The 12665-nt window shown below is 37.8% G+C and overlaps 1 long non-coding RNA gene across 1 annotated transcript in view; it reads left to right on the forward strand.

Moving 5' to 3' along the window:
* Positions 1 to 727: 727 nt before the first annotated feature.
* LOC120477058 (uncharacterized) overlaps positions 728 to 12665 on the forward strand; it is a 101856-nt gene continuing 89918 nt past the window's right edge. Inside the window, exons 1-2 of the long non-coding RNA XR_016149806.1 lie at positions 728 to 1178; positions 1296 to 1426. This is a non-coding gene — a long non-coding RNA (uncharacterized LOC120477058). The remainder of the gene's footprint in view (positions 1179 to 1295; positions 1427 to 12665) is intronic.

Raw genomic sequence — 12665 nt, forward strand, 5'->3', positions numbered from 1 at the left:
TTAATAGGCTATCATGGAAATTCATAAAGTCAGTTATGCCCAGCTATAAAATACTTTAGCCTATTGGCTAGAAATTGCTCATCTCAACAAAATATTCCAGTAATTTCACTTTTGTTCTAATAAACAAGTGTGATATTGCTTAAATAAAATAGGCCAGTAAACAATAAATAATTGAGCAAACCTATTTAGTATAGCTATCGTAGGCTAGGCTATTGCTTTTATACAACAGGTTTATACAAACAAAAAGTATTTTTTTATTATTTTTCTAGCAGAATAATATTCGTATTTAAAATTGGACATGAACGCCCTCTCAAGTCAAAATGTGAATGCGATGACGAGTTCGTAATGGGCTCTATGCACGGCGGTATTTCCGGTGAAGCATTAGGGATGCTCGATAACTTCCGCCGATCATAGAGTCCAATGCAATATCGAGTATTTATATTGAATTTTATACTCCATGGTTATACTAAAGAAACGTTAGTCACAAAAACAGATAAAACAGACACCCCTCGTTGTGTTTATGCTTCTTTTTAAAATTATATTAAATAAATATAACTATAGCCTATGTAAAATTACATCTAAACGTATGTAGGCCTACGTTTCATTTCAAAGACTGGAGGACAGTAAATTTAAAAGACTCTGCCATAATCCCGTTTTCCTCGGTTTTCCTCCGCTTTAATCTCCACAACCGGAAATGGACGAGCATCCTTGCGTCAAATGCGGAATTTATGCGTGCACTTCACAACTGGGAAGTAGGCCTACGAGATTTCCGAAAGAATGTGAAAGCAGCATAATTCATGTTTTTGAACGAATCTTTCAAATGAACGATTCACTTAACCGAATGAATTTAGTTAGTAACATTAGTTGTAAACGAATCATTTAAGAAAATGTCTCGCTCATCATTAAACATCATTTGTCGTCACCTACAGCGCGTTACTGATATTTAAGAAGAAAAGTGAAGTCACCACCACAACAAATCCGCCTTTCGCGAACTTTTAAACGCTGACAAACAAACGATGATCAGAACCAGCCGTTCAGCCAACCAAATTCGAGGACCGGAACTGACTGTTGTTGTTTGTGGCCTTTGTTTCCAAAATGTTCTGAAAAACATGGATATTCATTGATGCAGATGTATGACAACCACGTCCTTCCATGTCACGTTTCGAAGGTCTTATATGGTAATACATTTTGTTTTGCAGGAGAAAAAGTCAGCTTAGCTCATTTGTAGGTTAATGCTAACCAACGTCCCAGTTTAGTTTGTCACCTTCTGTTTTTTTCTTTGTGGCCATTTGCAGGTGTTAATGGACTTCTTCACTCATCCATCAGAGAAATAAAACTCTTGTTTCACACCAATGCTCTGTGGGATTGCATCAACTTCATGTATGAAGAGATATTTCCACCTTGAAATCCGAGAAAGGAGAAAAAGGTAGGCCTATGTACTACAAATAATAGAATGGAAAAAGGTGTGAGTGTGTCTTCATGTGGCCCAGGACTGTATCTTGTCAGCGCCTTTTATCAGCTGATAAATTCAGTGCTATCAGTCTAAGCTAACTTGGAGACAAACAATAAGCATGTGAGCAAGCTATGTAACCCATAGCCAGGGATGATCATGGAAAATCCATATTATCCATAATGCTGAAATTTCCTTGTATGAGCTGGTTTGGAAATTGAGTGACTCACTTATGTGTTTAATTTTTATTGAGAGATTATGTGTTTTAATAATTATATAACCATAATTAATATGACATTATAGTGAAGTGGGGGAATTAGTTTAGGCTAGTGTAGACAAAATTTGTTCATCACTTTGTGACTCATGTCTTGCCCTTTGAGGGCTGATATGAACCGTCACTCCATTCAGAGATTTCTCATTTTGGGCAGAGAGAGCGTGGCCTGCTGAAACTGGCAGAGGATTTTTCTGTTTCATCCATTTGGTCGTGCAGAGAGAAATACGACTTTGAATAGGAAGTTGACCTGGAACACAGAGAATAACTTGGAGTTTTATTTGGATTTTATTATCCAATCAGCCATTGCTGGAGGCTTTTTTTTAGGGCCAGTGAACGATAACCAACATATGGGGATCTGATGCGGATTGTAGCATTAAATTAGGCACACCAGGTGCAGATAGATAGAAAAAGAAAGGACGGATAAAAAGGACATGTATATCAGTTTGAGATGTTTGTATCTACAGGCTTTTGTGAGTGATGTAAACCATTTCCTGGTTATTAACTGTACCACTCCACCCTTACCGCAGTCATTCTTTTCTTCTGTGGTTCACACAATGACTGTACATCACTATGGTGACTGAAGCATTAAATCTGTTGTGTGAAAGAGCTGATTACTTGACTTTAGTGGAATTTACTGAGAGGTTTTGTTGTATGTATGGTGCATGCAGCAGATAGGTGTGCTATCAAGCACGGATTTCTGTATGTCATTGTTAAAATTTGATTTAAAAATTTTGAAAAAGATTAACTAAAAAGATTAAAAAGGCAGCGTTGCCACCACAGGAATAAATTACATTTTAAAATAGAAATGTATCTGCAAAATATACATGCAAAAGTTATAAATAAAAAAATATATAACCCGTAACCGTTAAAATATCGCAATCTTGATTCAAACACACCTCACGATCTTATCCCTAAATGTGACTGGATTGACCTAAATGGATAGGTGACCTAAATGTGACTGCCAGAGAGAGCAGTTGTCATGTATATGATTGAAACAGATTCACAAGTATCATTAATGTTACAATAATTATAATTATCACAGAAGTACTGGGATAAAAGTTTATGTGTCAGAAAGAGTAAATTACCTTTTGAAAGCAACTCGATGCTTCCAATAAAGATATCATTTACATTGTCACACCAGTAGTGACTGTTAAAAATATATATGTGATTGAATCATTCAAGAGATTTGTGAAAAAACACAGATTCATCCAGTGATGAAACAAGTGAGTCATTGAATCATTCACTTACAAAAATATATTAATTCAAATTACTGGAGCAATCAACATTTTGTCAAAACCAAGTAAATGACATATAAGTTGTCTAATCAGAATTGTGGGTGAATCATGATCTCTATTAAAAAACAACAACATGAATGGTGCGGCTCTACTTGTATGTGCGTGCATGTCTGTATTTATGGTAATGGTTTTGGGGCCTGTTCAGGGAGAGGCTTTAGACCATCTAGTGTTGTAGCAACAAAGCCTGGAAGTGCTGTTTTCCTGGCTGTAAGCGGTCATGTTGATGTTCCAGCAGCTCTGCCTGTTGCATGTAAAGATAGAGTGCTGAATTATTCTTTTTCATTGTGTTTTGGAGCAATCATGACAGGTGTGTTCATGGCATGTATGAGTGCTGACACACAAGAAGGGTGTTGAGTTTGATTCGGATCCAGCAGTTTGGAAAAGCACAGTTCTCTCTAGCCGCTCTGGCTAAGATGAGGAGGCGTCTCTTGTTATTCATACTTATAACTGTCAAAAATAATTTGTTTGTGTGTGTGTGAGAGTATAAAAGTGCAAAACTTAACCAGTCCTAATCATACTAGTATTCACACTCTCTGAAACACAAACTAGGCTATAATCATTACCAGCGTGCAGAGATGCTTGGTTGCCTCATTGCATGTTGTAAAATGTGATATAAACACCGAAAATCCTCTAAACCTGCGAGTTGAACAATTACGAATGTCCTTGCCAAAACTATTTATATGAATATTTTTACTGGTTTCTTGCTAAATCTCTTTTTCCACATTTGAATTGCTCTGCATACAAAGAATTTAAGTGCTGTGAAATGGTAATGAACCAGATAGCCAATCAATTGCAGGATTATTAGCATTGCAGAAGGTCAAATGTCATCTTACAGGGCGCTGTGAGCCTTACGGGCCTTAATGGGACCCTCTGTTCAGTTAAGCCACTGGCGGTCTTGGACCGCTGACCTCAAGCTTATTTAAAGTCAGAGAGATGCATTCAAAAAAACAGCTGTGAGACAAAAACCAAAAGAGGGCAAAAAGAAAGGAGAGAGCTTTGAATCCACATGTAGACAGTGCATGTGAGATACATACTCAAACACTGAGTGCTGGGTTTGCCTCGAGTGCTAATGCAAAGCTTTCTTAGTTCATTTGGCTTAAAGAAAGAGTCTCACATAGAGCACGTTTTTGCTTTGAATAATGTTAGACACTTGCAGTGGAGTGGAATAGGGAATAAACATATGGTCTTTAAACTTTTAACTTGAGGTTATACCATATGTAAGATGCTGCATAAGATGCAAATGCAAAGGTCAAAGTTACTTTTAACTTGAGGTTCGCTTTTCTATAACATTGTGCCATACGCGAGACGCTGCGTAAGATGCAAATGCAAAGGTCAAAGTGCAAAAGCAATGGAAATGCAGTGCAATGTAACAGTGTTGTAGTACTCGAGACTCGGACTCGTCCCGGACTCGGTCTCGAGACCATATTTTAATGGTCTTGGTCTTGTCATGGACTCGTGTGCATTTCGACTCGGAATTGACTCGTACTCGAACATTTTTTTTTTAGGACTCAGACTTATTCCCGAGTCCACTCGAGTTCAATTCAAAATATTTTTCATGATTATTAATGTATGTTAATACAATATTTCTTTAAATTGATTGACACGCCCAGTGATTGGTGATTTTCTAGTGCGCAACTGTGCATGACAAATTGCAATAAAATTACTTTCAACACCACCTACTATGTGGCCTTTTTACCCTAAACTGATCATATTTTTTAAACTCAGTAAAAAAAAAAAAAAAAAAAAAGGAATTCTCTAAGTAAATAAAAGTAAATTAGATCAACCCTCACTGGTCTCGGTCTCGACTCGGACTCGACCGTCTCTGGTCTCGGACTCGACTCGGACTCGACTCTCTATGGACTCGGTTTTGACTCGGACTCGACTCTCTCTGGTCTCGGTCTCGACTCGGACTCGACCGTCTCTGGTCTCAGACTCTACTCTCTATGGACTCGGTTTTGACTCGGACTCGACTCTCTCTGGTCTCGGTCTCGACTCGGACTCGAGTGAGGTGGTCTCGACTACAACACTGCAATGTAATACAAAAATGGGTTCTGTGTGAAAATTCCCTTAGAAATCTAATGCAGCATCATCGTTTGCAGACAAAAATTATAATCCCAGAATGCATTGCAACCAACAATATCTCCCCTAGTGGCTAAGTGTCTCTCTAAAATGTAAAATATTTTTCATTATTTTGAATTTAGATGTAGATATGGGCTTATTGTCCACAATATTATTTTGTGTTAAATCTACTTTCATGTAATATTTCTGCCTTCAATTGCTAGACATTCAATTCAAATTTATTTGTATAGCGCTTTTCACAATACGTCTTGTTTCAAAGCAGCTTTACAGAAAGTGCATTTCAGAAATGTACAAGGAAAAATACATTTAGCTAATCATGTAATAATGTAGGGCGTAACATATCGCTCTTTACAGCCGTTGAGCCTCGAACAATATCAGGAAGGCTATTCCAGAGTTTTGGAGCTAAATGCGAGAATGGCCTTGTTTAGTAGACTAAGGCCCCGTTCACACTACTGCGTTTTCGTTTAAAAACGGAGAATTAAAACGAATACGATCTCCGTCCACACCAGCGTTTTATCTGCGTATTAGAAACGATCTCCGTCCACATTAAAACGACTGAAAACGCGGATCACGTGACCATTCACCAACACTGGGCATGCGCGTGCCGGTGTAAACAGTGAATGACGAATCAGGGAAGGAAACATCATGACTGATAACACACAATCATAGAGCCGAGCGTGAGCCTCTGCGTCAGCGTTTCTGAAGTTCACCGTTTTGTCTCGTCCACACTAAAACGCCCTCCGGATATTCAAAACGCACCTGCAGCGTTTCTAAACTTCTCCATTTTAGGTCTTCGTTTTTCCCGTTTTAGTGTGGACGGGAGGTGCAAACGTAGCAAAAGGTCTCCGTTTTTAAACGAAAACGCAGTAGTGTGGACGGGGCCTCAGATATCCTAGGAATGACCAGAAGCCTTGAATTTAGTGATTTTAAAGAGCGCGATGGATTGTAGGGCGTTAGAAGGTCCATTAAGTACACAGGAGCTAGACCATTTAGGGCTTTATAGGTCACTATTACTTTGTAATTAATACGGAACTTAATAAGACATGTTGTAGAAATGAACAAACAGTCTCCAAGACTGCATTAAGCAACAAAGCAAAACTGACAAAGCTCCCCAACAGAACGGAGCTATTGTGTGTGTGTGTGTGTGTGTTTGTGAGAGCAGCCACATGAGTGGGTTAGCATAGCTCTCGGAAGAACAGCTGCTTATTCCAGCTGTCTGTCACACATGTGCAATGACTCACACACTCATGGGTGGATGTTTTCATCTTCAAAATACCTTTACAGTCTTCCCACATACACATCACCACCACTTTAAACGACAACCAGCCCACAGTGGAGGAAAGCTGGTGTGTTCAAAACTGTACTTTTTCCACAGAAAGTGAAGAGCTTTCAGGGCTGTTATGGCAACAAATAAAAAAACCCTGATTCAGCAGCTCTCGCACCCTGAAAATACCCATACAGAAAAACACACATCTTCCTGTTTTTTGGCCCCTTCAGTGTTTATATTACGCAGAACTCTGTTTGGGCTACACAAGCGCATTATCTTCCCTGTTCTTCCCCTCGGGCGCGATATACAAGCACGGACAGGGCCGACACACCCAGTGGTATTCAGGTAGCACAAGAGACTCGGGCCGCTCGGCTAGGAATGATCTGATAACGTCGTTAGGCGGCTTTTTATATGACAAAATAACAGATAGAAAACGCATTACAACAGATGTGCAGTCCTTGTATAGTGGTGTTTGCCCTTAGAGGCTTGTTTTTGCAAAAGATCTGTTGTCCTGATGGTGGTGTTTGCATTTTTGCGTGTTTGCAGCTGCTGTAAAGCCAAAACAATCTCTGTTACTTTAATTTCCTATTATCAGTATCACTGTAAAGCGCTATATTGTTCAAAGCGCTATATACTGTAAATGGAGGTGAATTGATTGTTTATTGTATATGCGTGTATGTGCCTGCCTGAGAAATAAACAAAAACTAGAACCCTGAAAATCAACCCGGCTGAAATAAACGAATCATAAACCATGGTCGTAGTTGGTCTGACAACTGGTTCGGTGGCTGGTTTTTGGGAATTTTTAGACCAGCTTGAACCAAACAAAACCAACAAACTGGTTGTTTTTTAACAGGCTAGTTTTTTTTTCTCCAGCATTTCCTCAATGAAAGTTGGAAGTTTTTCTTTTTCTAATAGAGATGTTTTTGGTATGTTGTTTATTCTGTCTGTAGATTCGTATGAAGCCGCACAAGTGGGTGTGTTTGGAACGGCATTGTGGTCGATGCCCTCGGGCTGTTTACAAACACAGATGATAATATCAGCCGTAAAAAAACGAACCTTGCATTATCACTAATCAGCTAACAAGATGGGTTTGGGATGATGAGGAAATATAACAAATGTCACTTCATGTGCATCACTCCCCTATATCTCAGGTTTCCAAGTTTGTTGTTATGCTACAGCTAATGTTCGTGTTTCTACATGTGTGTGTGACAAACAAGGAACTGAAAGTGTGTGCTCTACGTCTTAGTTCCTCTTACAAATGTGCTCGAGATTTTCCATACGCTGTGTATGTTTTTGTTTCTTCAAGTGAAAGAAGAACTAGCATGATTAGCTATTAGCCATTAGCATTAGCGGTCTTTAAGTTCTTTCTTTTTTCCCCCTCTTGTTTCTCTAATATTCTCGATCTCTAGCATTGCTTTGCTGGTTTTTACTTTTAAGTCACTTTTTTTTCTCATGCCCACATGTTTTTCATAGTGCCAGCTGTGCCTGGTTATCAGACTTCTGTTTGTGTGTGTGAACTATTAGAGGAGGGTATTTGGCTGGTGGTATAACCAGGCTATTGAGAGGCAGAAGGCATGTGGGGGGCGTGAGCAAAGGCGGCCATTGTTACTACAGATGTGTGTATGCGGGCAAGCGTCTGTGTGTGTATGTGTGCTGGGAGCGGTAGACTACGTAAATGTGGTGGCCGTAAACTAAAGGAAAGGCGAGGGTGTTTTAGATTCACAGACAGTCATTGTTGTTGTCTGCTGCGCTGGTCAATGAAGACTTCTGGAAGGTTCTGCCACTCTGAACTGTAACCCTGTTCATTTGAGAGGGTCTTTTCATGTCTCTTGGCTTGTGAGAGTTAAGAGCTGGCTTTTGGACTGGGAAGAATGATGTGACACAGACATGGTTTCTCCTGCCACTGGCTGAAGAAAGGGGGCTTTCAGATGGCAGGGCACGGGATCTCTTTCTAGGATGGTGACAAAGACCGTCAGCCAACCCCCTTGAAAATTGTTTATAGCTCAGACAGAATCCACCCTGCTGAAAAAAACAACTCACTGTAAGCTGGCTAGTCTTAGTCTCTAAGCTTTATATTGGTTATATGCTTTTATATTTGTCATAATTAGCTTAGCGACATGCTAACATCAAACTATTGGCTTCAATTAATTTGGAGTTTCATGCAATCCACTCTGCTAAAACAACAACAACAACAACGACATTTAAACCAGTCTAAGCTGGTTTGCTGGTCCTAGTTGGTCTCACAGCCAGGTCAGGCTGGTTTGGTTTGCTGGTTTTAGAGGGTTTTTGGGCACTTAAGCCCTACAAACCTTGGTTGGTTTAATGGTGCATTCAAGTCATGTCACGTCATATTCATGAGTTGGATCCCACCATAAAATCATAATTACAAGTAGAAACCTTTCTATATATATATATATGTATACATTTTGTATAAGTAGCATTAAATAATCTTGCTGTATTTTTTGTAGAACTGGTACAACAGCATACTCCAACCAAAGTGAATTGAACACAGCTTATAAGTAACTCATAAATACAAACTTCCTTGGAGTACTTGCACCTTTTTTTGTAACTAGTGCAGGTGGTGTGAAAACAGTGGTTGTCTTCTTGCCGCCTGACAGCGTGAAGGTCATTTCCAGTTATCCCCCACCCCTACACCTACATCCTGTAATGTAAATGGCATGAGAAAGCGTATTATACATTCTGTTCAGCTGAGAAACCGCAATAAACTTTTAATGCTTAAAGGGATACTCCACTTTTTTTTGGAAAGAGGCTCATTTTACCACTCCCCCAGAGTTAAACAGTTGAGTTTTACCGTTTTCGAATCCATTCAGCTATATATTATATTATATTTTTTCTATATATTTTTTTCCTACTATGGAAGTCAATGAGAAAAACTGCACTGTTAAAAATTTGGAGTAGGATTTACTTGAAAAAACCTTGCTAAACGATCTCACTCAGAAAATGCTAGTAAATTTACAAAGATTTGCCAAGTAAAAACCTAAACATATTTATCAGTAGCTTTAATTAGAAATCTTTAAGTTAAATTTACTTGGAATGTGGAATTAAGTAAACTTTACAAAAAATAAGTAATTTTAACTCGGCTTGTAAAAGGTTGATTAATACCGATTTCCTTTGCCTTTGTATTACACTTCACTAAAACAATTATCTTGAATTTTATTAGTCATTTATAGTATGTGCTTTACTTAGATCATCTAAGTAATTTATATATACATCATGTCAGACTTTAAGCCTCATGTGAATGCAAACACCTCAATACTTGGTAGACAATACACAATGGTGGTAACATTTGATGGATCGTTTTTGTGTTTGAATGTGTCGTTTTAAGCAAAAAATGTACTCGAAATGTCACAAAATGGCAATTTACTAATCCTGAAAACAAAAATCAATGATAAAACAGTGTAAATACAGCTGGAAACCAGTGAAAAATGAACCTCATTAATTATTCAAGGTCCAGTGCATGATGGGAACCCCAGTATCAGAAAAGTTGAGTAATTTTTACTTAATTTTATTGAGTTGATATTACACTTTCATTTCTACTCGCTTGAATTAAGTACTGATATGGAATTTACTTAGTTTTTTAAATTCTTGCCTGAACTAACTTTTTCAAGTAAATTACATTGGTTTTTTTCACTAGTATTTACTTAAATCATTTTTTACAGTGTGTCTGGTTACTGAAATGATTAACTCTGGGGGAGTGGTAAAATGAGCCTATTTCCAAAAAAAGTGGAGTATTCCTTTAAAGCTAGAATACATGCTGCACTTTTTATTCATTCAATGCCTGCTCCATGCATAAACAGGGGTTTTGTTTCAAAACCTTGTAAGCTACCTACCGTACCTAAACAGCATGTTGCACATCAAAATCACACTCCTGAATGTATCAATTCTTCCAAACTTCCAGTTTGCACAGAAACAAACACATTCATATAAGTTAGCCACCAATTCGCAAAAACGTAAGAGTTGCAAATTGTCATGAGCGGGTGTTGACATCACATACATCCTTCCTGTGAAAAAAATCAGTCTAGAATGCATTGCGACTAGCTTAGTGAGTTAAGTTAACTAAAATGCATTCAATTTGCTATTAAATACAAAACAATATTAATTAAGATAGTTTAAATGTAATTTTAAGTGGGAGATTTGCCCAATATTTGAGAGTGTGGTTTATTTTGTATGCTTATCACTTTGTTTGCATACTGTATAAAACTCTATTGGAGCACTATTTGAACCTAATCGATGCCCATGGATGTTACCTATGTAGTTTTTTTTAATGAGGTTTTATGATTAGGACACCTATATATACACTGATAACTTATGTTTTGGAACAGAGCTAATATGACTTGTGTTTTTGCTTTGTGTTGAAACAAAGTCAAGAGAGAAACTGACCAATCAGCAAACAGACATTTTGTTATTTGGTCTCTATCCTTTTTACTATTTTCTATTTCTTTTTACACACTCTCTCATTCTCTCTTTCACAGATGTACACTGGTTGGCTAGCATGACAAACTTGTTAATAAATATTTGAAATGGATGATGTAATGATGAGCAAGAGAGGGAGAGGGATGACAGAAACCATTTGTCTTTTATGATGACGGTAGAAAAAAAGTGCTTTGGATCACATGCAATTTTTAATACACTGGCGAGTTAAAAAACGCTAAACCCACATCATGCTAATACGTGCACCCACACTTCTCTGTTCTATCTCATATTGAAGACCTTCAAGGTGAGATCATCGAACAATCAGGGCACTGCACTCAGACACATGACCCCGATCAGATCATTCGGACACATGAGCACATTTGGCTAATTGTGTGTGTGTGTGTACACGTGAGACAATCTGTAAGTGTGTGTGTGTTAAAGGGAAAGCTTCAGCTGCAGTCAGATACGCCCTTCAGTGCTGTGTGTACCACTCCAGCTGAATTACATTAAGACCTTCATCATATTGATCCACAGCATGACATCACTGTCTCTTCAATACATTTCCCATTCAGGGCGTTTGGGGAATGGGACAACGTGTGTGTGTGTTTAATGGGACGGCTGATTCATTTTCAGTATCCCTTTCATATTGACCGTTTAGTTTGTCCATAAATGAAAATGGTCATCATTCACTCATCCTTATGTTGTTGTTGTTCCAAACCTGAATGAATTTCTTCTCTGGAACACAAAAGAAGATACTTTGAGGAACTTTAACATGAAAATTAAGTTCCAAATGCATTTTGAGCTTGATTAGGTTTGTATGGTGCATATGCATATTCAGGACATGACTTTAAACATGTCAATCACTGTGTTGTTTGCCTGTGTCAGTGGATGCATCTTCATGGTACACTATATAAGCGATAAACATTGTTATGGTTTGTTCTAGAGCCCGACCGATAAAGGATTTTGAAGACCGATACAAATATTTTTTTGGGTTTAAAATCCGATATTCCGATATATCGGCCGATATTTTTTTATTTATTTTTTTTTTTTTAAGAAACGCGCAACAAAACATTAACAGATTTCCCTAACATAGTTATTTGTAGTTATTTATGAGTTTTAACTGAAATAATATGATAAAGCATTTAAAAAAAAAACTTGTTTCTTTTATTGTCACAACAGAACAGAAGAACGTCAAAATATATTGAAGTTCTGATAAATAAAATAATAATTAGTCTCTACATTGCCTTATAAGCTACCTTATAATTACAATGTCAGGTTAGCTAGTCTATGATGAGCCATAATTTAGCAATAACGTCATACTGCAAATTGCAAATTTAACAGGCCAAGGAGAGATAATTGAAGCATGTTTCGTCCATTTTTATTTTATTTTTGAAATATTCATTTATCGGCCATTATAACTGCCGATAACGATATTTTGGAAAATGTCTAATACCGGCCGGCCGATATATCGGTCTGGCTCTAGTTTGTTCTAGTCATCCTTATGCATGTGTTTGGATCTGTATGCAAGTTGAAAGAGAGACTCAATACTACTAACATATGCATTTTGTTTCTGTTATATAACTCTAGCATAATGCAGAGTGGATCTCAATTCCTCTATGAGAATTCATTAGTTGATGATTACTGGTAAGTTGGCAATGTTCCTACAGACCAGAAAAAGAGCAATGGTCCAATATAAAGAGGCGAAAGGGAAAGAAAAGGTTGTTTAATGGTTGAGCTATAGAGAACAGATTAGAGATTATTTTTTTTAATGTCTATCAGTCTTCATACTATAGCCGGGGCTGATTCACTCACTGAATTAGACTTCACATTTGAATTGGGTCATGTAGTCTGTGTTCATAAAGCTGC

Source organism: Pimephales promelas, chromosome 24 (assembly GCF_988280905.1).
Source record: "Pimephales promelas chromosome 24, fPimPro1.hap1.1, whole genome shotgun sequence".
Taxonomy (NCBI): domain Eukaryota; kingdom Metazoa; phylum Chordata; class Actinopteri; order Cypriniformes; family Leuciscidae; genus Pimephales; species Pimephales promelas.